Raw genomic sequence first — 27093 nt, forward strand, 5'->3', positions numbered from 1 at the left:
TCAGTATGCGTGTGTGTATATTTGTGTCCTTCATTTGTTATTCATTCAGGATTAAAACTATGGTAAGAAATCCATAACAAGACAAAGAACTCCCAGACAACCACACATACACACCCACACATACACACCCACACCCACACATACACACCCACACACACACAACCACACACATACACACCCACACACATACACACCCACACATACACACCCCCCCCACACACACACACCCACACACAGCCACACACATACACACCCACACACATACACCCACACACATACACACCCACACATACACACCCACACACACACACCCACACACATACACACCCACACACATACACACCCACACCCCCCCCCCCCCCACACACACACACACACACCCACACACACCCACACACATACACAGCCACACACATACACACCCACACACATACACACCCACACATACACACCCACACACATACACACCCACACACACACACACACATACCAAACCACACACACCCACTCACATACCCACACACATACACATCCATACACAAACACACCCACACACATTCGCAACCACACACATACACACCCACACACTTGGAGAAATCACACTCTCTCTCAGTATGGAAAGGAAGCAATTTGGAAATCATCACAAACAAATTTCACCATCAATTTCCACATGAGGCGGAAAAGGCCAAACAGCAACATTAGCTGTGTTCTATCCTGCTGTGTTGTATTCCAACACACACACACAAACTTGCTCTGAAAATCCCCAGAGATCCATTGGGTGGTGATTTATCACACTTCCCCTAGTGTTGATGAGTCTAAGTGGCAGCCCCATCTCCCTTATCCTGGCACAGCTCTTTTAGTGTGTATGTGTGCGTGCGTGTGTAGGCCTATCTCTCTGATCGTGGCTCAGCTGTGGGAGAGGAGATGATTAATAAACTAATCTTCTTATCAGGATCATCTGCTGCTCTCTACACACCGCTTCACCTGAGATTGGGAGGGATGGAGGGCGGAGGGGAGGGGAGGGATGGAGGGCGGAGGGGAGGGATGGAGGGCGGAGGGGAGGGATGGAGGGCGGGGGGAGGGATGGAGGGCGGAGGGGAGGGATGGAGGGCGGAGGGGAGGGATGGATGGCGGGGGGAGGAGTGAGGAGGGAGAGAGGAAAGGGGCCCATTCTTTCGTCACCTTGGCACAGTAGGACCCGCTCACACACACACACACACACACACACACACACACACACACACACACACACACATGCACACACATGCACACCAAGTGCTGGAATAACCCCTATGGTAAGTTTGTCTGTGTGTGTGTTTATGCTAGGTGCAGTCAGTCAGTCAGTTGAGTGAGGCCTGTAGTGAATCTCATCTGTAATAGGTGAAGAGACTTTGGAATGATTCATATTCTCCAGACAACCAATGATGCCTCTTCATCAGTCTATCTCTATAGGCCACGATCACCGTTGCTTACACTGAGGAACGGAAACACAGAGTGAACACTTTATCATGCTCTGTGCAATCTAACGCACCTTGTCTCAAACAGCAGCCCATGAATGGGCCATACTGGGGCCATCGTTTCGTATCCATTATTAAACAAAGTAAATATTTGTGAGTTTGGAAACTGTGAAATCCCATAGCGATGGAAAGGCAGGGCTGACCAGGATGCGTTTACCATTAGAAGCAGATGTGTGTCCTGACTCTCCAATGAGTCAAGCTTTTCAGTTGTTCACACACACACCCACACACACACACACACACATACGCAATACTAAGCATCGTACTGAATATCCGTACTGAAATAAATCAAACATCAATCAAAATATGTTTTTGTCAAGCACAAAAGCAAGCTTTGCCAGTGAACTCCTGGGAGCCAAGGTGGTCTAATTGTTCAGTGTGATGAGTAGCCTTGAGACCTGAGACCCCCCCCACCTCCACCCCCACCTCCAGTCTGCTGCTGTCCTGAAGAGCAATACAGAAACACACACACACACACCAGAGAGCCACATTCTCTAGTCCACTCTGTAGCCCAGAAAAAAATGGAACCCTTCCCAAAGGCTGCTTTATGATTTGGTTGACTTGGAGACATAGCTGAGCTGTTATAGAAAATGATATAAGAGAAAGAGAGAGAAAGAGGAGAGAGGGGCAGAGAGAGAGAGAGGAGAGAGGGAGATAGAGCGAGAAAGAGGAGAGAGGGGCAGAGAGAGAGAGAGGGAGATAGAGCGAGAAAGAGGAGAGAGGGGCAGAGAGAGAGAAGAGAGAGGGAGATAGAGAGAGAGAGGAGAGAGCGAGAGGGAGAGGCAGAGAGTGAGGGCAGAGAGAGAGACAGAGAGAGAGACAGCAATTAGTCTTTCTCTTTCTTTCTCTCTCTCTGTCTCTCTCTCTGTCTCTCTCTCGTTCTCTCTCTCTATCTCGCTCTCTCCTCTCTCTCTCTGCCTTTTCACCCTATTGGGTTTCGGTGTGTATAAATATATATATATTAATTAGTTGAGTTGTTTTAAGGTTATTTTGTCTCACTATCACTAAGCACGTATAGGGGTGGTGGGATCGTTGAGGTTGTTTCTCTCTCTCATTATATATATATATATATATATATATATATATATATATATATATATACAGAGGAGGTGGGATCGTTGAGGTTGTTTCTCTCTCTCATTATATATATATATATATATATATATATATATATACAGAGGAGGTGGGATCGTTGAGGTTGTTTCTCTCTCTCATTATATATATATATATATATATATATATATATATAGATAGATAGGTGGTGGGACCGTTGAGGTTGTTTCTCTCTCTCATATATATATATATATATATATATATAGATAGATAGGTGGTGGGACCGTTGAGGTTGTTTCTCTCTCTCATATATATATATATATATATATATATATAGATAGATAGATAGGTGGTGGGACCGTTGAGGTTGTTTCTCTCTCTCATATATATATATATATATATATATATATAGATAGATAGGTGGTGGGACCGTTGAGGTTGTTTCTCTCGAGGGCACAACCAGTGGGAGGGGCTGGCTTGTAATGGCCACACGTAGAGGTGTAGAGTTTGAAAAACCCAGTCGGCAGCATGAGGTGAAGATTCCCGCTGCGACAGGTTGTTTGGTGGAAGAATGTAGTTTAGCAGTGGGCATGATAGCATAAAATCAGCCTCAAGGATAAATAGCGCTGTAGTAATATTCTTAGATTCCATTGAAAAGGTGAATATGATAGCTGAGAGTGGTGTTGTGTTGCGGGAGACACAGACGCCGGTATTATGAATCTGGCGAAGAAAGTTATACTTTCTAACGTGCCCCTTTTTGTTAGCGATGAAGTGTTGGAGCGAGAGTTCTCCTCATGGACAACTTGTTTCTACCATAAAAAAGGTTATTTTTGGATGCAAATCGCCTTTGCTGAAACATGTCGTATCTCATAGGAGAGAACTGCACATGATTTTAAAGAAGGATACTGACAAACTGAATTTAGCGTTCAGTTTCAAGATTGATGGGTTTGATTATGTGTTCCACGCTTCTACTGAATCAATTAAATGCTTTGGGTGTGGAAGAGAGGGGCATTTGGTGCATAATTGTCCAGAGAACGAGTGCGCAGAGCCCAGTAGCATCTCTAGCACTGATGCAACTGAAGCACCACTGAGAAGGGATGAACAGGCTAAGGAGAAGGGAGAAGGGAGAAGGTGGGCAGATGTGGTGGGAAAAATAGGAAATGAGAGCAATGTGGCTACGGGGGAAGTTGTGGTAGAGACTGCGATTGAGGTCGCTAAGGGGGTGCTGGAGAACGAAATGGGAGTTCAAGAGGAGAGTGAAACAATGGGAAATGAAACAGCTGTTTTCAAAGTACCGAGGAGTAAGAGGAAGAATTTAAGAGGTGGTGAAGGTTCTATTTCTAAGAGGAAGGGAGAGATGATAAATCAGTTGAGGAAAAACAAGTTGTTGAGATGCAGGTTTCTTCTGGGGATGATAGTGAGAGTGAGGCATCTGATACGTCACAACAAAATAGCGAGAGAAATGGGGTGGAAGGGAGGTATGGGATTGAAATGGTACTTACATTTCTGAATTTGACAAAAGGGAAGAAATATATGCAGGATTATAATGTAACAGATTTTTTTTCCTGAAAGTGAATTGTTTTTTGAATCAGCAAAGTTTCTGATGTCAAAAATAACAGGTGTAGGTTTGACAAGCCCATAAATTGCTAGAGTAAAGAAAGGAAATTAAAGAGTACAGTCGCAGTGTCACGACTTCCGCCAAAATCGGTCCCTCTCCTTGTTCGGGCGGTGTTCGAACACCGGTCTTCTAGCCATTGCCGATCCACTTTTCATTTTCCTTTTGTTTTGTCTTTGTTTTACACACCTGGTTTCAATTCCCCAATTAAATGTTCATTATTTAACACTCTGTTTTCCCCATGGTTTTTGTGCGTGTTTATTCGTTGTTAAGTGGTCGAGATTTCTGTGAGCTGGTGTGTTTCCCTGCGTGGAATGATTTTGTTGTTTTATTTGAGTAAAGGACGTTTTTTTACTCAGTTCTGTGTCCTGCGCCTGACTCCGTCCTACCCGCTGCACACTGACACTTGACAGAAACACGCACCCAAAATATGGATTCAGCAGGTGCACCCAGTCCTCCGTTACTGGTGGAGGAGCGCATGCAGCAGCACGCGACGATGCTCCAAAATCTTGGCACAGCCATGGATCGCGTACTGCACACCATGGAGCGATGGGAGAGAGGGGGTTTTCCCACACCCCTATCTACTTCACCCCAACCCACACCGCTGTCCACCCCTCCGTCACCTGGACCCAGTGGGATTCGGCTCTCGCTCCCGAGGGCGTATGATGGGACGGCTGCCGGGTGCCAGGGGTTCCTGCTCCAGTTGGAGCTCAACCTGGCGACTTGGGACACGAGAGAGTGTCCGCCCTCATTTCCTGTTTGTCTGGGAAAGCGCTTGAGTGGGCCAACGCCGTATGGGGAGGAGTAGACGCAGCGTTGATCTGCTATGAGAATTTTCCCCCGCCACTCTCCCCTCAGGCGGATGATCGAAGACCGCCCGGATGCGGCGGGGGAACGCTTATTCCATCTCAGACAGGGGATGAGGAGCACACAGGACTTCACACTGGACTTCAGGACCCTGGCTGCCAGCGCGAGATGGAATAAGAGGGCCCTGATCGACCATTACCGGTGCAGTCTGCGTGGGGACGTTTGTCGGGAGCTGGCTTGCAGGGACACCACCCTTAACCTCAACCAGCTGGTGGATTTATCCATTCGGCTGGATAACCTGTTGGCCACCCGCGGACGTCCAGATCGGGGCTCGTCCATTCCATCCCCCAGCACTTCCTCCTGCTCGGTGTGCGCCCAATGCAAGGCACCTAGACACCTGCCCAAAGGGAAATTACAACCCCTACCCGTTCCACAACGGCCGTGGTCACACCTATCAGTGGATTTTGTGACAGATCTCCCTCCGTCACAGGGAAACACCACGATCCTGGTCGTTGTGGATCAGTTTTCTAAGCCCTGCCGTCTCCTTCCTTTGCCCCGTCTCCCTACGGCTCTACAGACTGCGGAGGCCCTGTTCACCCACGTCTTCCGGCACTACGGGGTGCCTGAGGATATTGTTTCTTATTGGGGTCCCCAGTTCATGTCTAGGGTCTGGAGGGAGTTTATGGAACGTCTGGGGATCTCGGTCAACCTCACATCAGGTTTTCACCCCGAGAGTAACAGGCAGGTGGAGAGAGTGAACCAGGATGTGGGTAGGTTTCTGCGGTCCTATTGCCAGGACCGGCCAGGGGAGTGGGCGCCGTTCATCCCCTGGGCAGAGATGGCCCAAAACTCCCTCCGCCACTCCTCCACTAACCTATCTCCTTTTCAGTGTGTACTGGGTTATCAGCCGGTGCTGGCACAGTGGCATCAGAGCCAGATCGAGGCACCTGTGGTGGATGAATGGTTTCGGCGCTCGGAGGAGACCTGGGACGCGGCCCATGTGCACCTGCTACGGGCCATCAGGCAGCAGAAGGCGAGCGCCGACTGCCACCGCAGTGAGGCCCCGGTGTATGCGCCGGGGGACCGGGTCTGGCTCTCGAGCCGAAACCTGCCCTTTCGCCTGCCCTGCCGGAAGCTGGGGCCGCAGTTTGTGGGGCCATTTAAAGTCCTGAGGAGACTGAATGAGGTTTGTTATAGGTTAAAACTCCCCCCTGATTACCGTATTAACCCCTCGTTCCATGTGTCTCTCCTCAGGCCGGTGGTGGCTGGTCCGCTCCAGAAGTCTGATGTGCGGTAGGTTCCTCCGCCCCCTCTGGACATCGAGGGGGCCCCGGCGTATACTGTTCAAGCCATCATGGACTCAAGGCGTCGGGCGAGGGGCCTTCAGTACCTCGTGGAGTGGGAAGAGTACGGTCCTCCGGGTCGTCCCCGAGGCCGGTGTCGGCGCATTGCTGGAGCCGGTCTTCTAGCCATTGCCGATCCACTTTCCATTTTCCTTTTGTTCTGTCTTTGTTTTACACACCTGGTTTCAATTCCCCAATTACATGTTCATTATTTAACCCTCTGTTTTCCCCATGGTTTTTGTGCGTGTTTGTTCATTGTTAAGTGTTCGTGATTGTCACGGCTGTCGAAAGGAGCAGACCAAAGTGCAGCGTGGTTGTAGTTCCACATTTTATTTAATCCGTGAAACTTTGCAATACATAAATAACTGAATTGACAAAACAACAAACCGTGACGCAGAGAGAAACAAACACTACTGAAAATATAATAACCCACAAAACCCAGGAAGAAAAACCCCTACTTAAATATGATCTCCAATTAGAGACAACGAGGACCAGCTGCCTCCAATTGGAGAAAAAAAACAACATAGAAAAAACCCAACATAGAAATAGAAAAACTAGAACATAGAAATACAAAACATAGAAAAACACTAAACACCCCCCGTCACGCCCTGACCTACTCTACCATAGAAAATAACCTCTTACTATGGTCAGGACGTGACAGAGATTTCTGTGAGCTGGTGTGTTTCCCTGCGTGGAATAATTTTGTTGTTCTATTCGAGTAAAGGAAGTTTTTTTACTCAGTTCTGTGTACTGCGCCTGACTCCGTCCTACCCGCTGCACACTGACACTTGACAGAAGCCTTAACTCTGTAAAGAGATGTGTTCTGTTTCTTATTCTATTTTATTTTCAGCCATGAGCTGTTTTAAGATTTCTTCTTTAGGAGCCGTAGTGTATGAGAGAAAAAGAGCCGTAGTGTATGAGTTAATAAAGGGAAAGGTAAGTGACATAACTTTTCTACAAGAAACGCATAGTAATATGGAAAATTAAGTTATGTGGCAACAGGAGTGTGGGGGGGGGGCAGTGGTGTGTAGTCATAAAAACTCAAAAAGTGGGGGTGTGGCCTTCCGGTTCTCAAAAGGTTTTTTGCCTTTGTCATATGAGGTTGAAGAGGTAGTTGAGGGGAGGTTATTAAAAGTTAGAGCGAGATATCACTATGTGTTTAATAAATGTATATGCCCCAGTAGTGGCAGTTGAGAGGGTATGTTTTTTAGAGACATTATCAAATAGCATTGAGAAATGTAATACTGAGGATAATTTATTTATTGCTTGGGATTTTAACTGTGCAGTCAGTGATTTAGATAGAAATCAGAAAGAACCTCATATAGCCTCAAGGACTTTTTAAAAACGCCTTATTGTAACACATGAACTATGTGATATTTGGAGGAGTCAAAATGGAGGCACGAGACAGTACACATGGGATAATGTGAGAGAGAACATAATCTCTCTGGCTAGGCTAGATAAGTGTGATGACTGTAAGTGTGATGACCCCAGTGGGATTTTCTGATCATTGTATAGTAACAGAGGTGGTGTACATTAACGCTGTAAAACCCAAAAGTGCATACTGGCATTTTAATATAACTTTATTGAATGATACTCACTTCAGGACATTTTAGATTTTCTGGGAGAGGTGGAGGTCTGAAAAGGAAAGTTTTGTATCTCTTCAACAGTTGTGGGATATAGGGGAAATCCAGATTCAACAATTCTGTAATCAATACACCATGAATGTCACAAAATATATCACCAGATCAATGAACGCCCCAGAGTCTGAAAAAGTGGAACTCCTGACGTTAGTTGAGACCACAGGAGATCGAGGCCATATTCAGGCACTCAAGAGGAAAAAAGCCGCATTGGCAGACCTGCTGGGTCTCAGAGCACAGGGGGCATTGGTGAGAAGTAAGTTTCAGGGAATCTCTGAAATGGATGCTTCATCCAAACTTTTCTTTGGTTTAGAGAAAAAGAATGGACAAAGAAGAATTATTCATTGTCTCAAATCAGCTGTTGGACAGGAGCTCACTAGACCTAGTGGAATTAGAAAGAGGGCAGTAGAGTTCTATGCTGAGCTCTACAAGTTTGAGTATCAAGAGGATAAAACAGTGACACAGTAGTTCCTTGATGGGCTCCCACAGGTGGCTGCAGAAGCTCAGGTTGAACTAGAGCAACCATTGTCTTTGCAGGAGCTATACACTGCATTAGAAGGCATGGAAAATGGAAGAACACCGATGGGCTTCCTGTTGACTTTTTGGGCTATGTTGGGAGAGGATTGGCTAGCAGTAGTTAATGATAGTTTGATCGGAGGGTTACTACCACCAAGCTGCAGAAGGGCTGTCCTCACCCTACTGCCAAAAAAGGGTGACCCTATGGAAGTGAGGAACTGGAGGCCGGTGGCCTTAATGTGCACTGATTATAAGATCCTGTCCAAGGCTTTGGGTGAGGGAGGTGATGGTGCAAATCAAATCAAATCTATTTGTCACATACACATGGTTAGCAGGTGTTAATGCAAGTGTAGCGAAATGCTTGTGCTTCTAGTTCTGACCATGCAGTAATATCTAACAAGTAATCTACCAATTCCACAACAACTACCTAATACACACAAGTGTAAAGGAATGTATCATCTGGTAGGCTGTTTGATTCAGTGTCCTCTGTACAACCTTGTGTGGATGAACCAGTGAGAGCTGGTCAAACTTTTTGCTTTTTGCCATTCTCAGTGCAGGTGGTACATAAAGCCCTGACATCCTTAGATCAGAGAAAGCCTGCAGGTCCTGATCTTTTGGATCCCTGCTTTTTAAATCTGGCAGCGGATTTCATAGCTGAACCACTTACATATCTGTTCAATCTAACCCTGGAATGTAATGAAATTCCAAAGATCTGGAAATCAGCATTTGTCCTGCCACTTTTAAAAGGGGGAGATCTAACTATTTTAAATAATTATAGGCCAATCTCAAAGCTGTCACCCCTGGTGAAAATACTTTAAACCCTTGTGAGTGAACAGCTAAAAGAGTTTTTATTTACTAACTCTATTTTATCAATGTACCAATCGGGTTTCAGGAAGAAGCATAGCACAATTACAGCAGCCATGAAGGTTTTAAATGATATCACTGAAGCTCTTGACAAAAAACAGCATTGTGTCTCACTTTTTATTGATCTCTCCAAGGCTTTTGATACAGTTGATCATGCTATAAGGCAGAGATTGTCAAGTGTAGGTCTTTCAGAGCATGCAGTTGCATGGTTTGTTAACTATCTGTCTGATAGAACTCAGTACACTCAATTTGATGGGCTTATGTCTGTTAAATTGTCTGTCTTTAATGGTGTGTCCCAAGGCTCTGTACTTGGTCCTCTCTTATTCACTATTTATATAAATAATTTAGACAAAAATGTCCAAAATGCGCAACTTCATTTTTATGCTGATGATACTGTTATTTACTGTTGTGCCTCGTCTCTTACAAAAGCTTTCCAGAACTTGCAAACTGCTTTTTATACTGTTCAACATACCTTGTGTCAATTGAAGCTTATCCTCAATACTGACAAAACTAAACTAATGGTGTTTTCTAAAGCAAGAAATAGACCTCTGAACCTTTCACCTATTACTACCTGTCAGGGCAAGGAGATTGAGGTTGTAACCTCATATAAATATCTTGGAATTTTGATTGATGATGGCCTCTCTTTTAAAATGCATATTCAACAACTTACAAAAAAATTGAAGCTGAAATTGGGATTTTATTTTAGGAATAAGGCCTGTTTTTCTTTTGAAGCCAGAAGGAGGCTAGTATCAGCTAAATTTATGCCTTTACTAGACTATGGGGATATTTTATATATGAATGCATCCGCTCAGTGTTTGAGATCAATTGACACCCTTTACCATGGCACTTTGAGATTTATTTTAAACTGCAAAACCCTTACGAACCACTGCACTTTGTATACCAGGATTGGCTGGCCTTCTCTAGTCACTCGTAGGCTCAGTCACTGGTATACTTTTATTTACAAAGCCATTTTGTGTTTACTACCTTTTTATTTGGGCATTTTTATTGTTCAGAAATGTGGTGGGTACTCTCTTCGTTCGCTGGACTTTATCCTGCTAACTGTTCCAAATGTCCGAACTGAATTTGGTAAAAGGGCTTTTATGTACTCTGCGCCATCGTCTTGGAACGCCTTACAAAATACTTTTAAACTGGAAGAACTTGTCCCGATTGGTATTTTTAAATCACTGATGAATGATCTTGAGACTGATTCCCTGACCTGTCAATGTTTTTAATTTGCTGTTTTTGATTTTGTTATACTCTTGTGAATTCTATGGTTTTTACTAGATTACGTGTAGTTTTTCATGTTGTTTGTAATTTTTGTAATGACTTGGTGCTGCCTATCTTGGCCAGGACGCTCTTGAAAAAGAGATTTTAAATCTCAATGAGCCCTTCCTGGTTAAATAAAGGTTAAATAAAATAAAAAAATAAAAAATATGAATATGTACATAAAAATATATAAATGAGTGGTGGCCGAACGGCGTAGGCAAGATGTAATAGATGGTATGGAGTACAGTATATACATATGATATGAGTAATGTAGGTTATGAAAACATATAAAGTGGCATTGTTTAAAGTGGCTAGTGATACATCTAATACATCAAGATGGCAAGATGCAGTAGATGGTATAGCGTACAGTATATACATATGAGATGAATAATGTAGGTTATGTAAACATTATCTAATATAAATAATATAAAGTGGCAAGTGATAAATTGATTACATCAATTTTCCCATTATTAAAGTGGCTTGAGTTGAGTCAGTATGTTGGCAGCAGCCACTCAATGTTAGTGATGGCTGTTTAACAGTCTGATGGCCTTGAGATAAAAGTTGTTTTTCAGGCTCTCGGTTCCAGCTTTGATGCACCTGTACTGACCTCGCCTTCTGGATGTTAGCGGGGTGAACAGGCAGTGGCTCGGGTGGTTGCTGTCCTTGATGATCTTTTTGGCCTTCCTGTGACATCGGGTGGTGTAGGTGTCCTGGAGGGCAGGTAGTTTGCACCCGGTGATGCGTTGTGCAGACCTCACTACCCTCTGGAGAGCCTTCCGGTTATGGGCGGAGCAGCTGCCGTACCAGGCGGCGATACAGCCTGACAGGATGCTCTTGATTGTGCATCTGTAAAAGTTTGTGAGTGTTTTTGGTGACAAGCTGAATTTCTTCAGCCTCCTGAGGTTGAAGAGGCGCTGCTGCGCCTTCTTCACCACGCTGTCTGTGTGGGTGGACCATTTCAGTTTGTCCGTGATGTGTACGCCGAGGAGCTTAAAACTCTCCACCCTCTCCACTACTGTCCCGTCAATGTAGATAGGGGGCTGCTCCCTCTGCTGTTTCCTGAAGTCCACGATCATCTCTTTTGTTTTGTTGACATTGAGTGCGAGGTTATTTTCCTGACACCAGACTCCGAGGGTCCTCACCTCCTCCCTGTAGGCCGCCTCGTCGTTGTTGGTAATCAAGCCTACCACTGTAGTGTCGTCTGCAAACTTGATGATTGAGTTGGATGAGTGCATGGCCACACAGTTGTGGGAGTACAGGAGAGGGCTGAGAACGCACCCTTGTGGGGACCCAGTGTTGAGGATCAGCGGGGTGGAGATGTTGTTACCTACCCTCACCACCTGGGGGCGGCCCGTCAGGAAGTCCAGGACCCAGTTGCACAGGGCGGGGTCGAGACCCAGGGTCTCGAGCTTAATGACGAGTTTGGATGGTACTATGGTGTTAAATGCTGAGCTGTAATCGATGAACAGCATTCTTACATAGGTATTCCTCTTGTCCAGATGGGTCACGGCAGTGTGCAGTATAATGGCGATTGCGTCGTCTGTGGACCTTTTGGGTCGGTAAGCAAATTGGAGTGGGTCTAGGGTGTCAGGTAGGGGGGAGGTGATATGATCCTTGACTAGTCTCTCAAAGCACTTCATGATGACGGAAGTGAGTGCTACAGGGCGGTAGTCATTTAGCTCAGTTACCTTAGCTTTCTTGGGAACAGGAACAATGGTGGCCCTCTTGAAGCATATGGGGACAACAGACTGGGAAAATGATTGATTGAATATGTCTGTAAACACACCAGCCAGCTGGTCTGCGCATGCTCTGAGGACGCGGCCGGGGATGCCGTCTGGGCCTGCAGCCTTGCGAGGGTTAACACGTTTAAATATTTTACTCACGTTGGCTGCAGTGAAGGAGAGCCCACAGGTTTTGGTAGCGGGCCGTGTTAGTGGCACTGTATTGTCCTCAAAGTGAGCAAAAAAGTTGTTTAGTCTGTCTGGGAGCAAGGCATCATGATCCGCGACGGGCAGATTTTTCTTTTGTAGTCCGTGATTGACTGTAGATCCTGCCACATACCTCTCGTGTCTGAGCCATTGAATTGAGACTCCACTTTGTCTCTGTACTGACGCTTAGCTTGTTTGATTGTCTTGCATAGGGAATAGCTACACTGTTTGTATTCGGTCATGTTTCCGGTCACTTTGCCCTGATTAAAAGCAGTGGTTCGCGCATTCAGTTTTGCGCGAATGCTGCCATCAATCCACGGTTTCTGGTTGGGGAATGTTTTAATAGACGCTGTTGGTACGACATCACCGATGCACTTGTTAATGAACTGGCACACCGAGTCAGCGTATTCGTCAATGTTGTTGTTCGCAGCAATGCGGAACATATCCCAGTCCACGTGATCGAAGCAATCTTGAAGCGTAGAATCCGATTGGTCGGACCAGCGTTGAAAAGACCTGAGGGCGGGAGCTTCCTGTTTTAGTTTTTGTCTATAGACTGGGAGCAACAAAATGGAGTCGTGGTCAGCTTTTCCAAAGGGAGGGCGGGGGAGGGCCTTATATGCGTCGCGGAAGTTAGAATAACAGTGGTCTAGAGTTTTGCCTGCCCTGGTAGCACAACCGATATGCTGATAGAATTTGGGGAGCCTTGTTTTCAGATTAGCCTTGTTAAAATCCCCGGCTACAATACATGCAGCCTCAGGATATGTGGTTTCTAGTTTACATAGAGTCCAATGAAGTTCTTTCAGGGCCGTCGATGTGTCTGCTTGGGGGGGGGGGGGGGGATTTACACGACTGTGATTATAATTGAAGAGAATTCTCTTAGTAGATAATGCGGTCGGGATTTGATTGTGAGGAATTCTAAGTCAGGTGAACAAAATGACTTGAGTTCCTGTATGTTGTTATGATCACACCATGTCTCGTTAATCAGAAGGCATACGCCCCCACCCTTCTTCTTACCAGAGAGATGCTTGTTTCTGTCGGCGCGATGCGTGAAGAAACCAGGTGGCTGTACCGACTCAGATAGCGTGTCTCGAGTGAGCCATGTTTCCGTGAAACAAAGAACGTTACAGTCTCGGATGTCTCTCTGGAATGCTACCCTTGCTCAGATTTCGTCTACCTTGTTGTCAAGAGACTGGACATTGGCGAGTAGTATGCTCGGGGGCGGTGCGCGATGTGCCCGTCTACGGAGCCTGACCAGAAGACCGCTCCGTCTGCCCCTTCTACGGCGTCGTTGTTTTTGGTCGCCTGCTGGGATCCGATCCATTGTCCTGGGTGGTGGGCCAAACAGAGGATCTGCTTCGGGAAAGTCGTATTTCTGGTCGTAATGTTGGTGAGTTGACGTTGCTCTTATATCCAATAGTTTCTCCCGACTGTATGTAGTAAAACCTAAGATTACCTGGGGTAACGATGTAAGAAATAACACATAAAAAAGCTAAATACTGCATAGTTTCCTAGGAATGCGAAGCGAGGCAGCCATCTTTGTCGGTCCTACTGTGTTCCCGACAGGCAGATAGGGGATTACATTTCCCTGATTCTGGATGTCTCTAGGGCTATTGGGTTGGATGCTGGTCTAATTTCAATTGATCAGGAAAAGGCATTTGACCGAGTTGAACATCAATACCTATGGCGCACTTTGAGGCTTTTGGTTTCAGCTCTGGTTTTATTGCCATGATCAGGGTGATATATGGTGACATTGAAAGTGTATTGAAAGTTAACGGTGGCTTGAGTGCTCCTTTTAAAGTATGTAGAGAATAAGGCAGGGGTGTTCGTTGTCCGGAATGTTGTATGCCATCGCTATAGAGCCACTACTAAATAGCATTAGAAGTCGCTGTCATGCCCTGATCTATTTCACCTGTCTTTGTGATTGTCTCCACCCATCTCCAGCAGTCACATGTTTTCCCCATTAGTCCCTAGGTATTTATTCCTGTGTTCTCTGTTAATCTGTTGCCAGTTCGTCTTGTCAAATCAACCAGCGTGTTTTTCCTGTGCTCCTGCTTTTTCCTAATCTCCGTTTTTCTAGTCCTCCCGGTTTTGACCCTTGCCTGCCCTGTCTCTGAGCCTGCCTGCCTGCCTGACCATTCTGCCTGCACTGACCTCGAGCCTGCCTGGATTCTGACCCGGATTCTGATATTTTGCCTGTCCACAACCTGGCTCTTGCCTGCCCCTTGGATTATAATAAATATCAGAGACTCAAACCATCTGCCTCCCGTGTCTGCATCTGGGTCTCACCCTGTATCGTTATAGTCGCATTGAAGGGGATTTAGAGGATATTCCTCCTATTCGTCTCTCAGTATATGCTGATGATGTAGTTATTTTGTTGAAAAATCAAGTGGAGGTGGATAGTTTGAGTCTCATAATTGATCGGTTTAAGGGAATATCCTCTGCAAAGGTAAATTGGGGGGGAAAAGTAGTGCTTTACAGATTGGGAAATGGTCTGGAGGTTTCAAGTATCTTGGAGTGTACCTATGGGATGAGGGGACAATGGCAAAAAATTGGAATGGGGTGGTTGAAATGGTGGAAGGGAGGATGAGGAGATGATGTTGGCTGCTATCTCATATGTCATACAGGGGGCACACTATTATTGTTAACAATGTGGTTGTCTCTGCACTGTGGCATTGGTTGTCATGTTTAGAGGCACCGTCTGGCTTCTGGCCAAGATACACACAATTTTTGTCGATTTTTTGGGGGATAAATATCATTGGGTTCCACAAAGTGTTTTGTATTTGTCAAAAGAGGAGGGGGGACAAGGTCTTGTACATCTTTATTCAAATGTTTCTTTATGGACCGAAAAATGTGGTGTGGAGCGGGGTGGCAGGTCTGGTATTACAGAAGGTAGGGGGATTAGATTTAAAGAAGGCTTTATTTTTGGTTAACAGTAGCCAGATTTCTAGGGATGGAGTACCTCCGTTTTACAGAGGCCTTCTTAGGGTGTGGAGCATAATGAAGGTGTCCAGACGCACTAAGGCGGAGTCAGTGCATTGGCTGTTGAAGGAACCTCTGGTGTATTATGGGGCAAGACTGGATTGTACAACTGAAGCTGTTCCACATTTCTCCAAGATGCTGGTGAAGGGCAAAATCATCAGCCTAAGGGGAAGTTAATGGACATGGCTGGGCCCACATTAATGGATGGAGGACGGGTGGCTGAACATTTGGGGGTGAGGTCGGAAAGGATTGCCGGACAACTGCTGGAAAGTTGCAGGAAGTCTCTGGCAGCAGAAGAGTGGATTATCATCAGGAGTTAACACAAAAAGGCACAAGATGAAGACGCCCCATTTCCAAGTCTAAGGATTACACCAAATACCCCAGAGTCAGATAGAAAGGCTTTAGTACTGGATTTGAGAGGGTTGGAAGAGGTGGGTTTGGATGAGGTGAATGGGAAGAAGTTATATAGGGGGTGTGTCAAGGTTTTAAATAAAGATAAATAGAAAAGACACTACTTGGAGGGTAAAACTGGGCCTTGATGACAAGGTAAAGCCAGCATAGAGAGCAATGTACAAGCCACCATTACAAAAGGCTACCGGTGATATGCAATGGACTGTGTTACATGACATCATTGCAGTTAATGCTTTTGTATCTGTCATTAATTCAGATGTTGGAGATGGATGTCCTTTTTGTAATATAAGAGGAACAATTTTTCACTGTTTTATGGAGTGTGAGGGAATAAAGCCTCTCTTTGAAATACTAGAGTCTTCGTTTACAGCTGTGGGGGAGATTTTCAATAACACTGTTATTGAAAATCTGAGTAGGAAAAATAAGATAGTTATTGGATATAGTAAGGATGTAAGATGGGTTTTTAAAGGATCAGTAAAAGCGAGAATAAAAGTGGATGTTGAGTTATTCTTGGCTGAAAAAGACCTCCCATTGTTTGAGGAGAAGTTGACTTATGATGGAGAGGTATGTTTTGTGGAGGAGGGGAAATAATGTTTTGTTGATTTAATAAGTTGAATGTAAATTATTTTTAATTTTATTTATTCGTTTTTTATATGTTTATATAAGAAGGACACATTTGTTGTGTAATTTCTGAAAAGGCAGTGTGCCAATATTTAAAATACAGGTTTATAAAAATTCGAAACTTTCTTGCTCTCTCTATCTGTCTCTATCTGTCTCTATCTGTCTCTCTCTCTGTCTCCGTCTCCATCTCTGTCTCTCTCTCTCTGTATATCTCTCCCTCTCTCTCCCTGTCAATTCAATTCAATTAAATTCAAGGGGCTTTATTGACATGGGAAACATATGTTAACATTGCCAAACAAGTCTCTCTCTATCTCTCTCCCTACTGTGTCACAGACTCTCCTGCTGTTGGGTCCCCTATGCCTTAGGCCAGATGAAATCTCCAGTTCATTTAGGGACTAAGAAGGGTCTCCCTGCGTATTGATGTGGCTCTGTGGGACTTCAGTGCAGTGAGCAGGAGGTTATTCGTTCTGGTCTGTGGATGGCTTGGCGCTTGACTGTTGTTGTGTGTGTTTGTTGATGCTTGTCAGTAGCTACCTACAACCACTGCCCACCCACCTTTTCCCTGTGGGTTAAACACACACACCTTGTGGCCCCAACCACCGGTGGTGTATAGAGATTAGAGGGGCCCTTAAGGCTTTTATCTTCAGGAGTTTGAGCGCAGCACTAGGGGCTGAGGGCATAGTCCCATGAAATTGCCCACACTCACTCATTGCGTGTGTGAGTGTGTGTGTTTGTGAGCGCGCATGCTTGAGCGAGCCTGAATGCGTGTGTATGTGTGTTTGTGCGCATGCTTGTGCAAGCCTGAAGGCGTGTGTATGTGTGTTTGTGTGCATGCATGGCACTAGGAGCTGAGGGCACCAGTCTCATGCCAAAGCTACTTCACTTTATCAGTCAATGGACCCTCTTCACCCCTCATCTGCTGTTTTTCTGTCTGGCGTTCTCCCAGTTTAGGTTATGCTCTCTCCCATGGCCCAGCTTGTTGCAGGCTCAGCAGAAACACACAGAAACGCCTTTACCCTATAATGTTGAACCAAAGACCATCAACAATCTATTTTACGCATTTGTGTTGAGTACAGAGTGGATACACGCAGCATAGCATGACAAAAGTCTTGATTTCCGGCCACAGCCAGTTCTCCTGACCATCCAATCACAGCTCAGCCCAGCAGGAAGTGTTGCCATGCTAACTTGGAGAGAAAGAGAGAGAGAGTGAGAGAGACTAACTGAAACCACCTAGCATCAGAATACATGACCAACTGATGGACAGACTGGAAGACGGAGACATTGACAGACTAAAATGCAGACATTTTATAAGCATCCGACTGTTGCGTTGATGATAAAAAGGGTAGTAATGATGGAGAACACTGACTGGTTGGCTAGAGTTCACTTAGTGGAAACAATGTAACACCACCTTTACTGTATCTATAATGTTTATAATGTCTTTTCCATCCTCTATCTACCTTTCTGCTATCAGAAAGAAGCTGCTGGGTTTTACTGACAGGCAGAACTCTGTAACAGGAGATGTGTGTGTGTCTGTGTACAGGTGTCTGTGTGTCCGTGTGTTTGAGTGTGCATGTATGTGTGTGCGTGTGAGGGGTTTTGATAAGGTGGATCACCTTCTGAATGGGCTGCTCTTCTGTAACTGGAGTCTCTTGGTGACCCAAGACAGATTCTCTCGCTCTGGGGAGAGAAATTCCAGAACCTGTCACGCTCCAAGCCTTAAGCAAACCCCTCTGGCGTAATCACTGAGGAAAACAGCTGAAAGAGTCAAATCAAGCAATTACTTACAGCGCCCGCATTGAACGCAGCTCAGAGAGCAAAACGGCCTTAAGCAGATCTGCAACACCTGCAGCACCTGCCTGTTTAACGCCACTGACACTCAGCGTCACGCTCACACACACACACACTCATACACAGACACACACACACACACACACAGACACACATGGACTAGGGTTGAATATTTTCCCGGTATTTTACAAATGTTCCATCCCGAGAATAAATCACTTTTCTCCCAGGTAACCCGGTATTTAATGCCAAAACCGGAAGTGTCATTCAAGAGCATTATAAAGCATATATATGTCTAGATTTGATTAGAGCTTTGATCAGCATGAAAATTCAAACCTGATGCCTGACGAGCCATATATTACATACATTTAATGAGCCCTACGTTAATGACATTTAATGATCCCTACGTTAACCACATTTAATGAGCCCTACGTTAACAACACTTAATGAGCCCTACGTTAACAACACTTAATGAGCCCTACGTTAACCACATTCAATGAGCCCTACGTTAACCACATTTAATGAGCCCTACGTTAACAACATTTAATGATCCCTACGTTAACGACATTTAATGATCCCTACGTTAACCACATTTAATGAGCCCTACGTTAACAACACTTAATGAGCCCTACGTTAACAACACTTAATGAGCCCTACGTTAACAACATTTAATGAGCCCTACGTTAACAACATTTAATGAGCCCTACGTTAACAACATTTAATGAGCCCTACGTTAACCACATTTAATGAGCCCTACGTTAACAACATTTAATGAGCCCTACGTTAACGACATTTAATGAGCCCTACGTTAACCACATTTAATGAGCCCTACGTTAACCACATTTAATGAGCCCTACGTTAACCACATTTAATGAGCCCTACGTTAACCACATTTAATGAGCCCTACGTTAACCACATTTAATGAGCCCTACGTTAACCACATTTAATGAGCCCTACGTTAACCACATTTAATGAGCCCTACGTTAACAACACTTAATGAGCCCTACGTTAACAACACTTAATGAGCCCTACGTTAACAACATTTAATGAGCCCTACGTTAACAACATTTAATGAGCCCTACGTTAACAACATTTAATGAGCCCTACGTTAACCACATTTAATGAGCCCTACGTTAACAACATTTAATGAGCCCTACGTTAACGACATTTAATGAGCACTACGTTAACCACATTTAATGAGCCCTACGTTAACAACACTTAATGAGCACTACGTTAACAACATTTAATGAGCCCTACGTTAACAACATTTAATGAGCCCTACGTTAACCACATTTAATGAGCCCTACGTTAACCACATTTAATGAGCCCTACGTTAACCACATTTAATGAGCCCTACGTTAACCACATTTAATGAGCCCTACGTTAACAACATTTTTAAATATAATAGGGCCTATTTGTATAATTAGTAGGCTGATGCATATACACATTTCATAATATTTCCCCTAATGTTATTAGCCTACCTCCCTTTTATCTCTCTATTGTTGCTTTATTCCTTCCTCGCTTTCAACAGTTCAATTAAATAAGTTTCATTCTCCTTATCTTCATCATTCAAATCACATCCCTTGAATAATATAGGACTAGAATTAGATGCAAAAGGTTTTCACTTCCCTTCACGAAGATTGAATGGTTATGGGTCTGAATAAACAACTGCTATAGGTCACCGCCATCGCGCGTTAGCGCTTCTTTCAAACTATCCTTGAGTTCTATTGGCTGCTGTATTTAACATTCAGCAAAAAAGAGCTTGCGTCCCTCTTCGAATAGTCAATTGATATAAGAAATGTAAGAAACAATAATGTCCAGAAAGCTATTCTAGTCTAGCTTTTCCTGTATGGGACTCCAAGAGCTAAGGAGCATTTCTTAAGGAAAGGCCAGCGAGGCACAGGTGCTTGCATATTGCGCAAGAAACAGAGGCTATAATTTAGAAGCTTATTATGCATAACACATCATTAATTAGTTAAATATAAGGCTAATACTGCATTGAATTTATTACCTGAAAGAGGTAGGCTAGAACATCTATATATAGGGATATATATCAATCTGGAACAGGATTATCTATTTTGGATGCAATTGGAATGGAGTTGATGGAGAGAGAGCCTGCAAGAGAGTGCTCGCGCGTGCACTGATTTATAGCAAAGATAATCGAGTGATAGGCTGTTTTAAAACTGCACCACCAATTATTATTTTTACATTTTTACAATTAAAAACAGGGTGACCCCCGAAAGCCAGATGGGAGACGGGTAAATAAGACGCACATTCAGTCTTTATATTTCTGTAGCATAGACTATGCTGCAAAAAATGTAGGCCTACCTGTCAGAAGAAAAAAGATGATGAGATGATAGGTCTACATGGATTGTGAATTGAGCTCCATACTGAGATGGTCTGTCCCCACCCTGATCATTGATTCATCACGCAGAGGCTGTAGAGAAGACAGATTTAGACATTGCATATAATTTAAGTTCCATGTCATGCCATGCTGTTCATATAAATAATTTACTATAATTTACCGGTTTCTCACAGTTATTTATCCCGGGAAAAGGGAGTGGTTTTGGGCTGTAAATCCTGGTAAATCTCGGTAACCGCCATTCAACCCTAGCACAGACATACGCACACATCAATGTCAGATTGGGACACATAGTTGGCTGCAGAGTCAGAACAAGTAAAATAATCCACCCCAGAAACTGGGCTGCTACCAACCCAACTGCATTCAGGATAGAGAGATTCAGAGACTGTTGCACAGTAGGTTGAAAAATGAGCGGACCCTTTTCAAATGAATAACGAAATTGAATGTTGTTATTTCATTAGCTCAGGTACATTTTTGTTTAGACCCTATAGTGGTGCTGCCCCAACGGGACACTACCTGACTGTCTACCAGGACTTGCACTGTTAAAATGCATGCATGCGTGCGCACACACACACACACACACACACACACACACACACACACACACGCACACACACACACACACACACACACACACACACAGAGGAAGGCCTGTAAGCATCTTCTTCAATTAGGAGTGTTTGGTCTTAACGCTCCGGCATCGACTAACCCACTGCTCCCTCGAGAGCAAGCCAGCAGATGACAGTTGAGTGGCTGAGCAGCTTTACTGTGGGTGCTGTATGAGGTGATGGACGTGTGTGTGTGTGTGTGTGTGCGTGTGTGTGTGTGTGTGCGTGTGTAGGTAGGACACACTGAGGTTATTCATGCAGAGACACCTGGCTCCCCTGTGAGTGTATGTGCATGTGTTTTCACAGCTGGGTCTGACTGGAGAATGCTGGGTAAAACAGGGTCCTCAGTCGTCCCTTCGAACACTGACCCTCTGACCTCACACCTCGTTTTGACAAACTCCTACACAAGGCTAATACACACGTATCTGCTAATGAACTACATCCAAATCACCATAATGCCCTCGAGGCCATGGTTTATGAAGAATACTATTATGGATAGGATTTAGACACGTGCCAGCAACATCCTACACATGACAGTTTTCACAATTTACCCCTAAAGGCACTTTTAGATATCAAGCTTCCTTGCATCCATGTGACTAAAGCTGGTTCTCAAACTTTTAATACTGTGTCAGCCGTCAAAAGCATTTAAAATTTTCCAGTGACCCATCGATAAACAAAATCAATGTTTCTGCCCACAATCCAAAAACCATCGGTGGGTCCTGACTCTCTATTTGGGAAACTGGAGAATTCCTCATGTAAAACTGAGTGTGTATTCATTTGGCCAGAGTCAGCCAAATGTGTGTGTGTGTGCCAGCTCCCAAGAATGTGTGTATTGTTTATCACATTCCTGGTGTGTGTAGAGAAACAGCCAGAGAAACCGAATCCCTAACACCAACCTTAACACAAGCCGCTGTCCACAGCCTGACCCAGACAGAAAATTGGGAGGGTTAGTGTCCAAATAACACTCTGGGAGAGGAGAGAACACTGAGTTTGTTTTCTACACTGTGTTTCGTATGCATGTAGTGTTGCGTGCGCGCGCGCGCGTGTGTGTGTGTGTGTGTGTGTGTGTGTGTGTAAGTGTAGTGTGTTTTTCTCCTGGCACGAGTAGGCAGGACTGACAGGCTCTTTTTAGTGTATTATCAATTCTATCTAAACCAAACGGGTGTCAGTGTTCAGCAAACATAAAAACACAGTGAGGCATGCTGGCCTGTGTGTGTGTGTCTGTGCGTGTGCATGTGTGTGTGTGAGTAGAGTTTGGAGAGAGCTAAGGGAGATAGAGAAAAAGGTGTGTGTTTTGTCCGGGCTCTGCAAACATAAACATGGTGGTGTGTTAGCCTGATTGCTAATGTGGCGCAGCTCCGCTAAGTGCCACCTGGCCACTGCCAAAACAAATAGTGTGCACGCGTGTACGTCGCATGTGTGTTTGTGTGTGTGTTTGAGCATGGGCATGCATGTGTGTGCGTGGAGCTGCTAAGTGCCACCAGGCCGCTGCCAAAACAAACAGCTCTAATGAGAAGCAGCTCCTGGGGAAGAGAGGAGGCCGGGGCTGAAGCCTTGGGCTCGCCAGCCCAAACACACTGGCCCTGCTGTCTCCCACACAGGCTTAAAGAGAGGCCTGTTCACCCCCCACCTCCACCTCTCCACCCCTCCAACCTCTTCCACCCCACACCAGACAGCGCAGGAGTTAAAGTGTGAGAGGGGTAGATGAGGGGGTGTAAGGAGCAAGGTTGATAAGGTTAGGGGTTGATATGGTATGGGTTAGGGGGCATCACAATTTACAAGCAGATCTTGTATCAGGAAACCAGTGGAGTGTGTCCTATCCACAGGGACTGTGTGTGTGTGTGTGTGTGTGTGTGTGTGTGTGTGTGTGTGTGTGTGTAAGTCTGAAAGAGAGAGAGAGAACGGTAGCTAATTCTGAAAAACACAAGTTAATTGTTGTACTTGATTGTGAACCAACAATGGAGATAAAACCTTATAAAAGCCTGCTCTGTGCTCTGTGATCACCAGATGTTTGTGGGTGTGTTTGTCTGTGAGTAACATACATTATCATAAATATACACGCAGTATAGCATACACAAGATGCATTAACCAAACACCAGAGGGGAGACCACATAACATACAATATCATTTTAAAAAACAAACACACACAGCCATGGTTGGGGGTGGGTGAGTGTGTGTCTGTGTGTGTACAGGGGAAGAGGAGACGGGAGATTAGGGTCTAAAGTCTCTCAGTCTCCAGGACAATCCAGCCTGCCTGCCTGGCTACCACTCCTATTTTAACAGAGAGAGACAGACAGAGAGAGAGAGGAAGAGAGAGAGAGAGAGAGAGAGAGAGAGAGAGAGAGAGAGAGAATAGGGGCGGAAGGAGGAGGAGAGAGAGAAGAGAAAAGACAGACAGACGAGACAGACATAGGGAATGAAAAAAAGGGGAGAGAGAGGGGAGAGGTGGGAGAGATGGAAAAAGAGACAGAAAACAGAAGAACCTCCTCCTTAAGTCAGTCCAGATAAGAGTGACCCTTTAACTGAATGAGCCTCATACTGGCTGAGCTGAAAAGCTGCTCATGTAAATAGCTTCGACATCACATGCCTGCTAAATATCCGGTCAGACATTGCCCTCCATTTCTTCCTACACAAACAGACTGACTGTTTGGTACAAGCATTGCCTACTAAATGAACTACGCTTTCGCTAGTCCCATCAAACATTGTGCTTTATACAGTATATTGGGTGAACTCAAACACCTTCATCTTGTTATCATATTATTGAAATGATTTAGAAATGTTAGAGTAACTGCCCCTAAAAACCAACTAATCCATTTGAAAGTGGCATATGTGGTATCGATATAAGTTCTGATATTTATTTTAGTTTAAAAATTGACTACAAAGTGTAAATAGGATAATTTTGGTCATAAAGTCAGTCTCCTCTAAAACAGAGCTTGGAACAGCCGTCCATCACAAGGAGTAAATGAAGGTTGGGTTTGGATAACCATTATCAACAAATCATGCCCCCTTTTGCCAAGCTCCACGTGCAAATCGCCCCTCCGCTCACGTCGCTTCCCTTCATTGAATGGGGCTCCGTTGTTTCGCCGTCCCCAACCACCGGCGTTCAAAGGATCACAGCCATTTGAGACTGAAAAGCCCTACACAATGCATGCTTCCAGCAGGATGTACAGCCAACAACTATGGTTTGTTTGCATGCGGAACAGGTGGTTTGAGTTCATTGTTCCAGTGGTGCTGAGTATACCGGTAGCTAGACCATAGACCACTGGATATGTGTCTGGTTATGTAAGAGATAATCAACGAGGGGCTATGTGTTCTACGGGAAAAAATGAATGACTTGGAAGGTGTGTTCCACAACTCTCTAGCGGAGTGGAATTAACCTTCCACGGAGTTGCATTATTTTCCAGACAACACATAGAGCCCCCAGTTGATTATCCCTTTTATACCAAGGCTATAATTTAACACAATTACCACTAGAAATGTGTTCATTTGCCAGTAGAAATGTATTCAACATCTACTGAAGTAGCTACCAAGTTTACTAGATAGTGACTGTAGTTGCCTTGGTAACTAAACAAACAGACTAGCTAGACCAGCTAACCAAACCAACAGTCCTGGCTTGCTATTATGAAAATTGAATTCAACAATGCCAATAATGTTTTCAATTTGACTTCTGCTTTCAAAAGCAGATTAACTATAGCCATTGAATTCTACCATGCAAATATACAGTGTGCTATAAGGAAATAATGCACGCTCTAGAATGCCCTTCAAGCCAATCAGAAACCAGTATTCAACAACGCAATGGTATAAGTATATTTTGGTAATCATTATCACTATCATCACTAGCATAGCTGACGTTAGCTACCAACTAGCTAGCTACCTAACTAGCTAGCTAGCTGGCTAACATTAGCCTACCTTAATACAACTTGGATTTGGCTTGGAAAAACAATAACATTTCAAAAGAATGTCATGATGATGTCACCTTATTGACTTTAGATGCAGTTTAACTTTAGCAAGCTAACTAAGATTGAGGGGACCACCGTATTTTAGCTTTTTACAAACTTTGTTAGTAAGAGTAATGGCAACATTGCCATCTCCCTAGAGTAAATTTGACATCATAATATGGCAAAATTGTTTCCTTCTAATTATTTGTCTACTTTAGCAATGTCATCATATTTCCATGCCACTCTAAGTTAGTGTAATTTAGACGAAACAGTCACATTAGCCTACGAGGTGCAACCTATGTCTAGGGCACAAATAAATATTGTATTCAGCTATGGTGGTACTAACTAACTCATGTCTGACTAGCAGCAACAAACTCAAACCATCCCAGGGCCATAGCAAAACAATTCACAGTTGGTTGCATAGTGTAACGGCGTCACCAACCTGAATTTAATCCAATCTGGAGCCAGTCAGTCTACATCTGTAAAGCATAGAATTAGCTTCCAAACGAGATATTGTTATTTCTCGAGCTATGTTTATAATTGAGGCATGATGACAATCATTGACCCTGTTTTTCTGTTAGACAAAGCGCACAGTTAGGTGCCAGACTGATCCCCTGGTCATGAACGGATGCCGGAACCTACCAGAATGAGCAAAGGTGTTTATCATAACATGTCCAGCAATGTGATTGCAATGGTTTAACACATCCCCCCCCCCCCCCCAAAAAAAAATAATTTCATTCAATGTTCACTATTTTCACAGCTTGTCAGGCAAGACCTCAGAATAAAAGTGTGTCATGTGACACAAGTAGCCTTGTGACACCTCTTCCATTGTTGCCAGTCTCCCTTGACTCCTATGAGAGGACACGCCATAATGAGGCCTCTGATAGTGACTTGAGTTACTGCCCTGAGAACACAGACGGCTTCATCAACAACGACAGGTAAAGTGTGCTATGTGAAATGTGAAAAGTTGTATTAAAAAATACCAGACTTCCCAGCCAAGAAGATACAACTAGTACAGTCATTTTGGATGTGAAGTGCATTAGCAAAAAGCTTTGTCCTTTCTTCAGAGCAAAATGCAATTTACCATTTGGCTGTCTATTATATCACCCTGTCACAGCCCCCTCCCGGTCCACACCACCTCATACGATTGCATGCTGAAGTTGTGTGAGAGATATTCTGTTTGCAGCCGAACATACAGGATAGAGAAGTCCAGCAAGGGGGCCCTCATCAGCATCATGCAGACATGCCCTTGCTGTGAGCATTCATATGATTGGAAGAGTCAAATCAAATTGTGTTCGTCACATGTTTCGTAAACAACAGGTGTGGACTAACAGTGAAATGTTTACTTACTGGCCCTTCCCAACAATGTAGAGAGAAAGCAAATAGAGAAATAATAGAAAAGAAATACACGTTATAATAAAAGTAATAATTTTACATTTTTGTCATTTAGCAGACGCTCTTATCCAGAGCAACTTAAAGGAGCAATTAGGGTTAAGTGCCTTGCTCAAGGGCACAGACCAATTTTTTTCACGTAGTCAGCGACTTTTCAGTTACTGGCCCAATGCTCTTAACCGCTAGGCTACCTGTAATAAAACACAATGACTAACGATAGCTTGGCTATATACACAGGGTACCAGTACCGAGTTGATGTGCAGGGGTACGAGGTAATTGAGGTAGATATGTACATATAACTAGGAATAAAGTGAAAGATAATAAACAGCAGCAGGTTATGTAATGACTCAAAAACTTTAGTGCAAAAAGGGTCAATGCAGATAGTTAAATAGTTAACCAAATAGCTATCTGGACTAACCATTTAGCAGTCTTATGGCTTGGGGGTTGTTCAGGG

The 27093-nt window shown here is 44.3% G+C and overlaps 1 long non-coding RNA gene across 3 annotated transcripts; it reads right to left on the reverse strand.

Annotated features, from left to right (window-relative positions):
- Nucleotides 1–16877: 16877 nt before the first annotated feature.
- LOC115150662 (uncharacterized) lies at nucleotides 16878–20953 on the reverse strand. 3 transcript variants are annotated; one of them, XR_003867138.1, is made up of 4 exons: nucleotides 20865–20953; nucleotides 20668–20776; nucleotides 18168–18309; nucleotides 16878–17734 (listed from the first exon to the last, which is right to left on the reverse strand). It is a non-coding gene; the product is annotated as an uncharacterized LOC115150662 (long non-coding RNA). The 3 variants fall into 3 exon arrangements; XR_003867140.1 differs by having other exon boundaries at nucleotides 16878–17738; XR_003867139.1 differs by lacking the exons at nucleotides 20668–20776; nucleotides 20865–20953 and adding an exon at nucleotides 18340–18467 and having other exon boundaries at nucleotides 18168–18231.
- Between the last annotated feature and the right edge of the window lie 6140 nt (nucleotides 20954–27093).

Source organism: Salmo trutta, chromosome 16 (assembly GCF_901001165.1).
Source record: "Salmo trutta chromosome 16, fSalTru1.1, whole genome shotgun sequence".
Lineage (NCBI taxonomy): Eukaryota > Metazoa > Chordata > Actinopteri > Salmoniformes > Salmonidae > Salmo > Salmo trutta.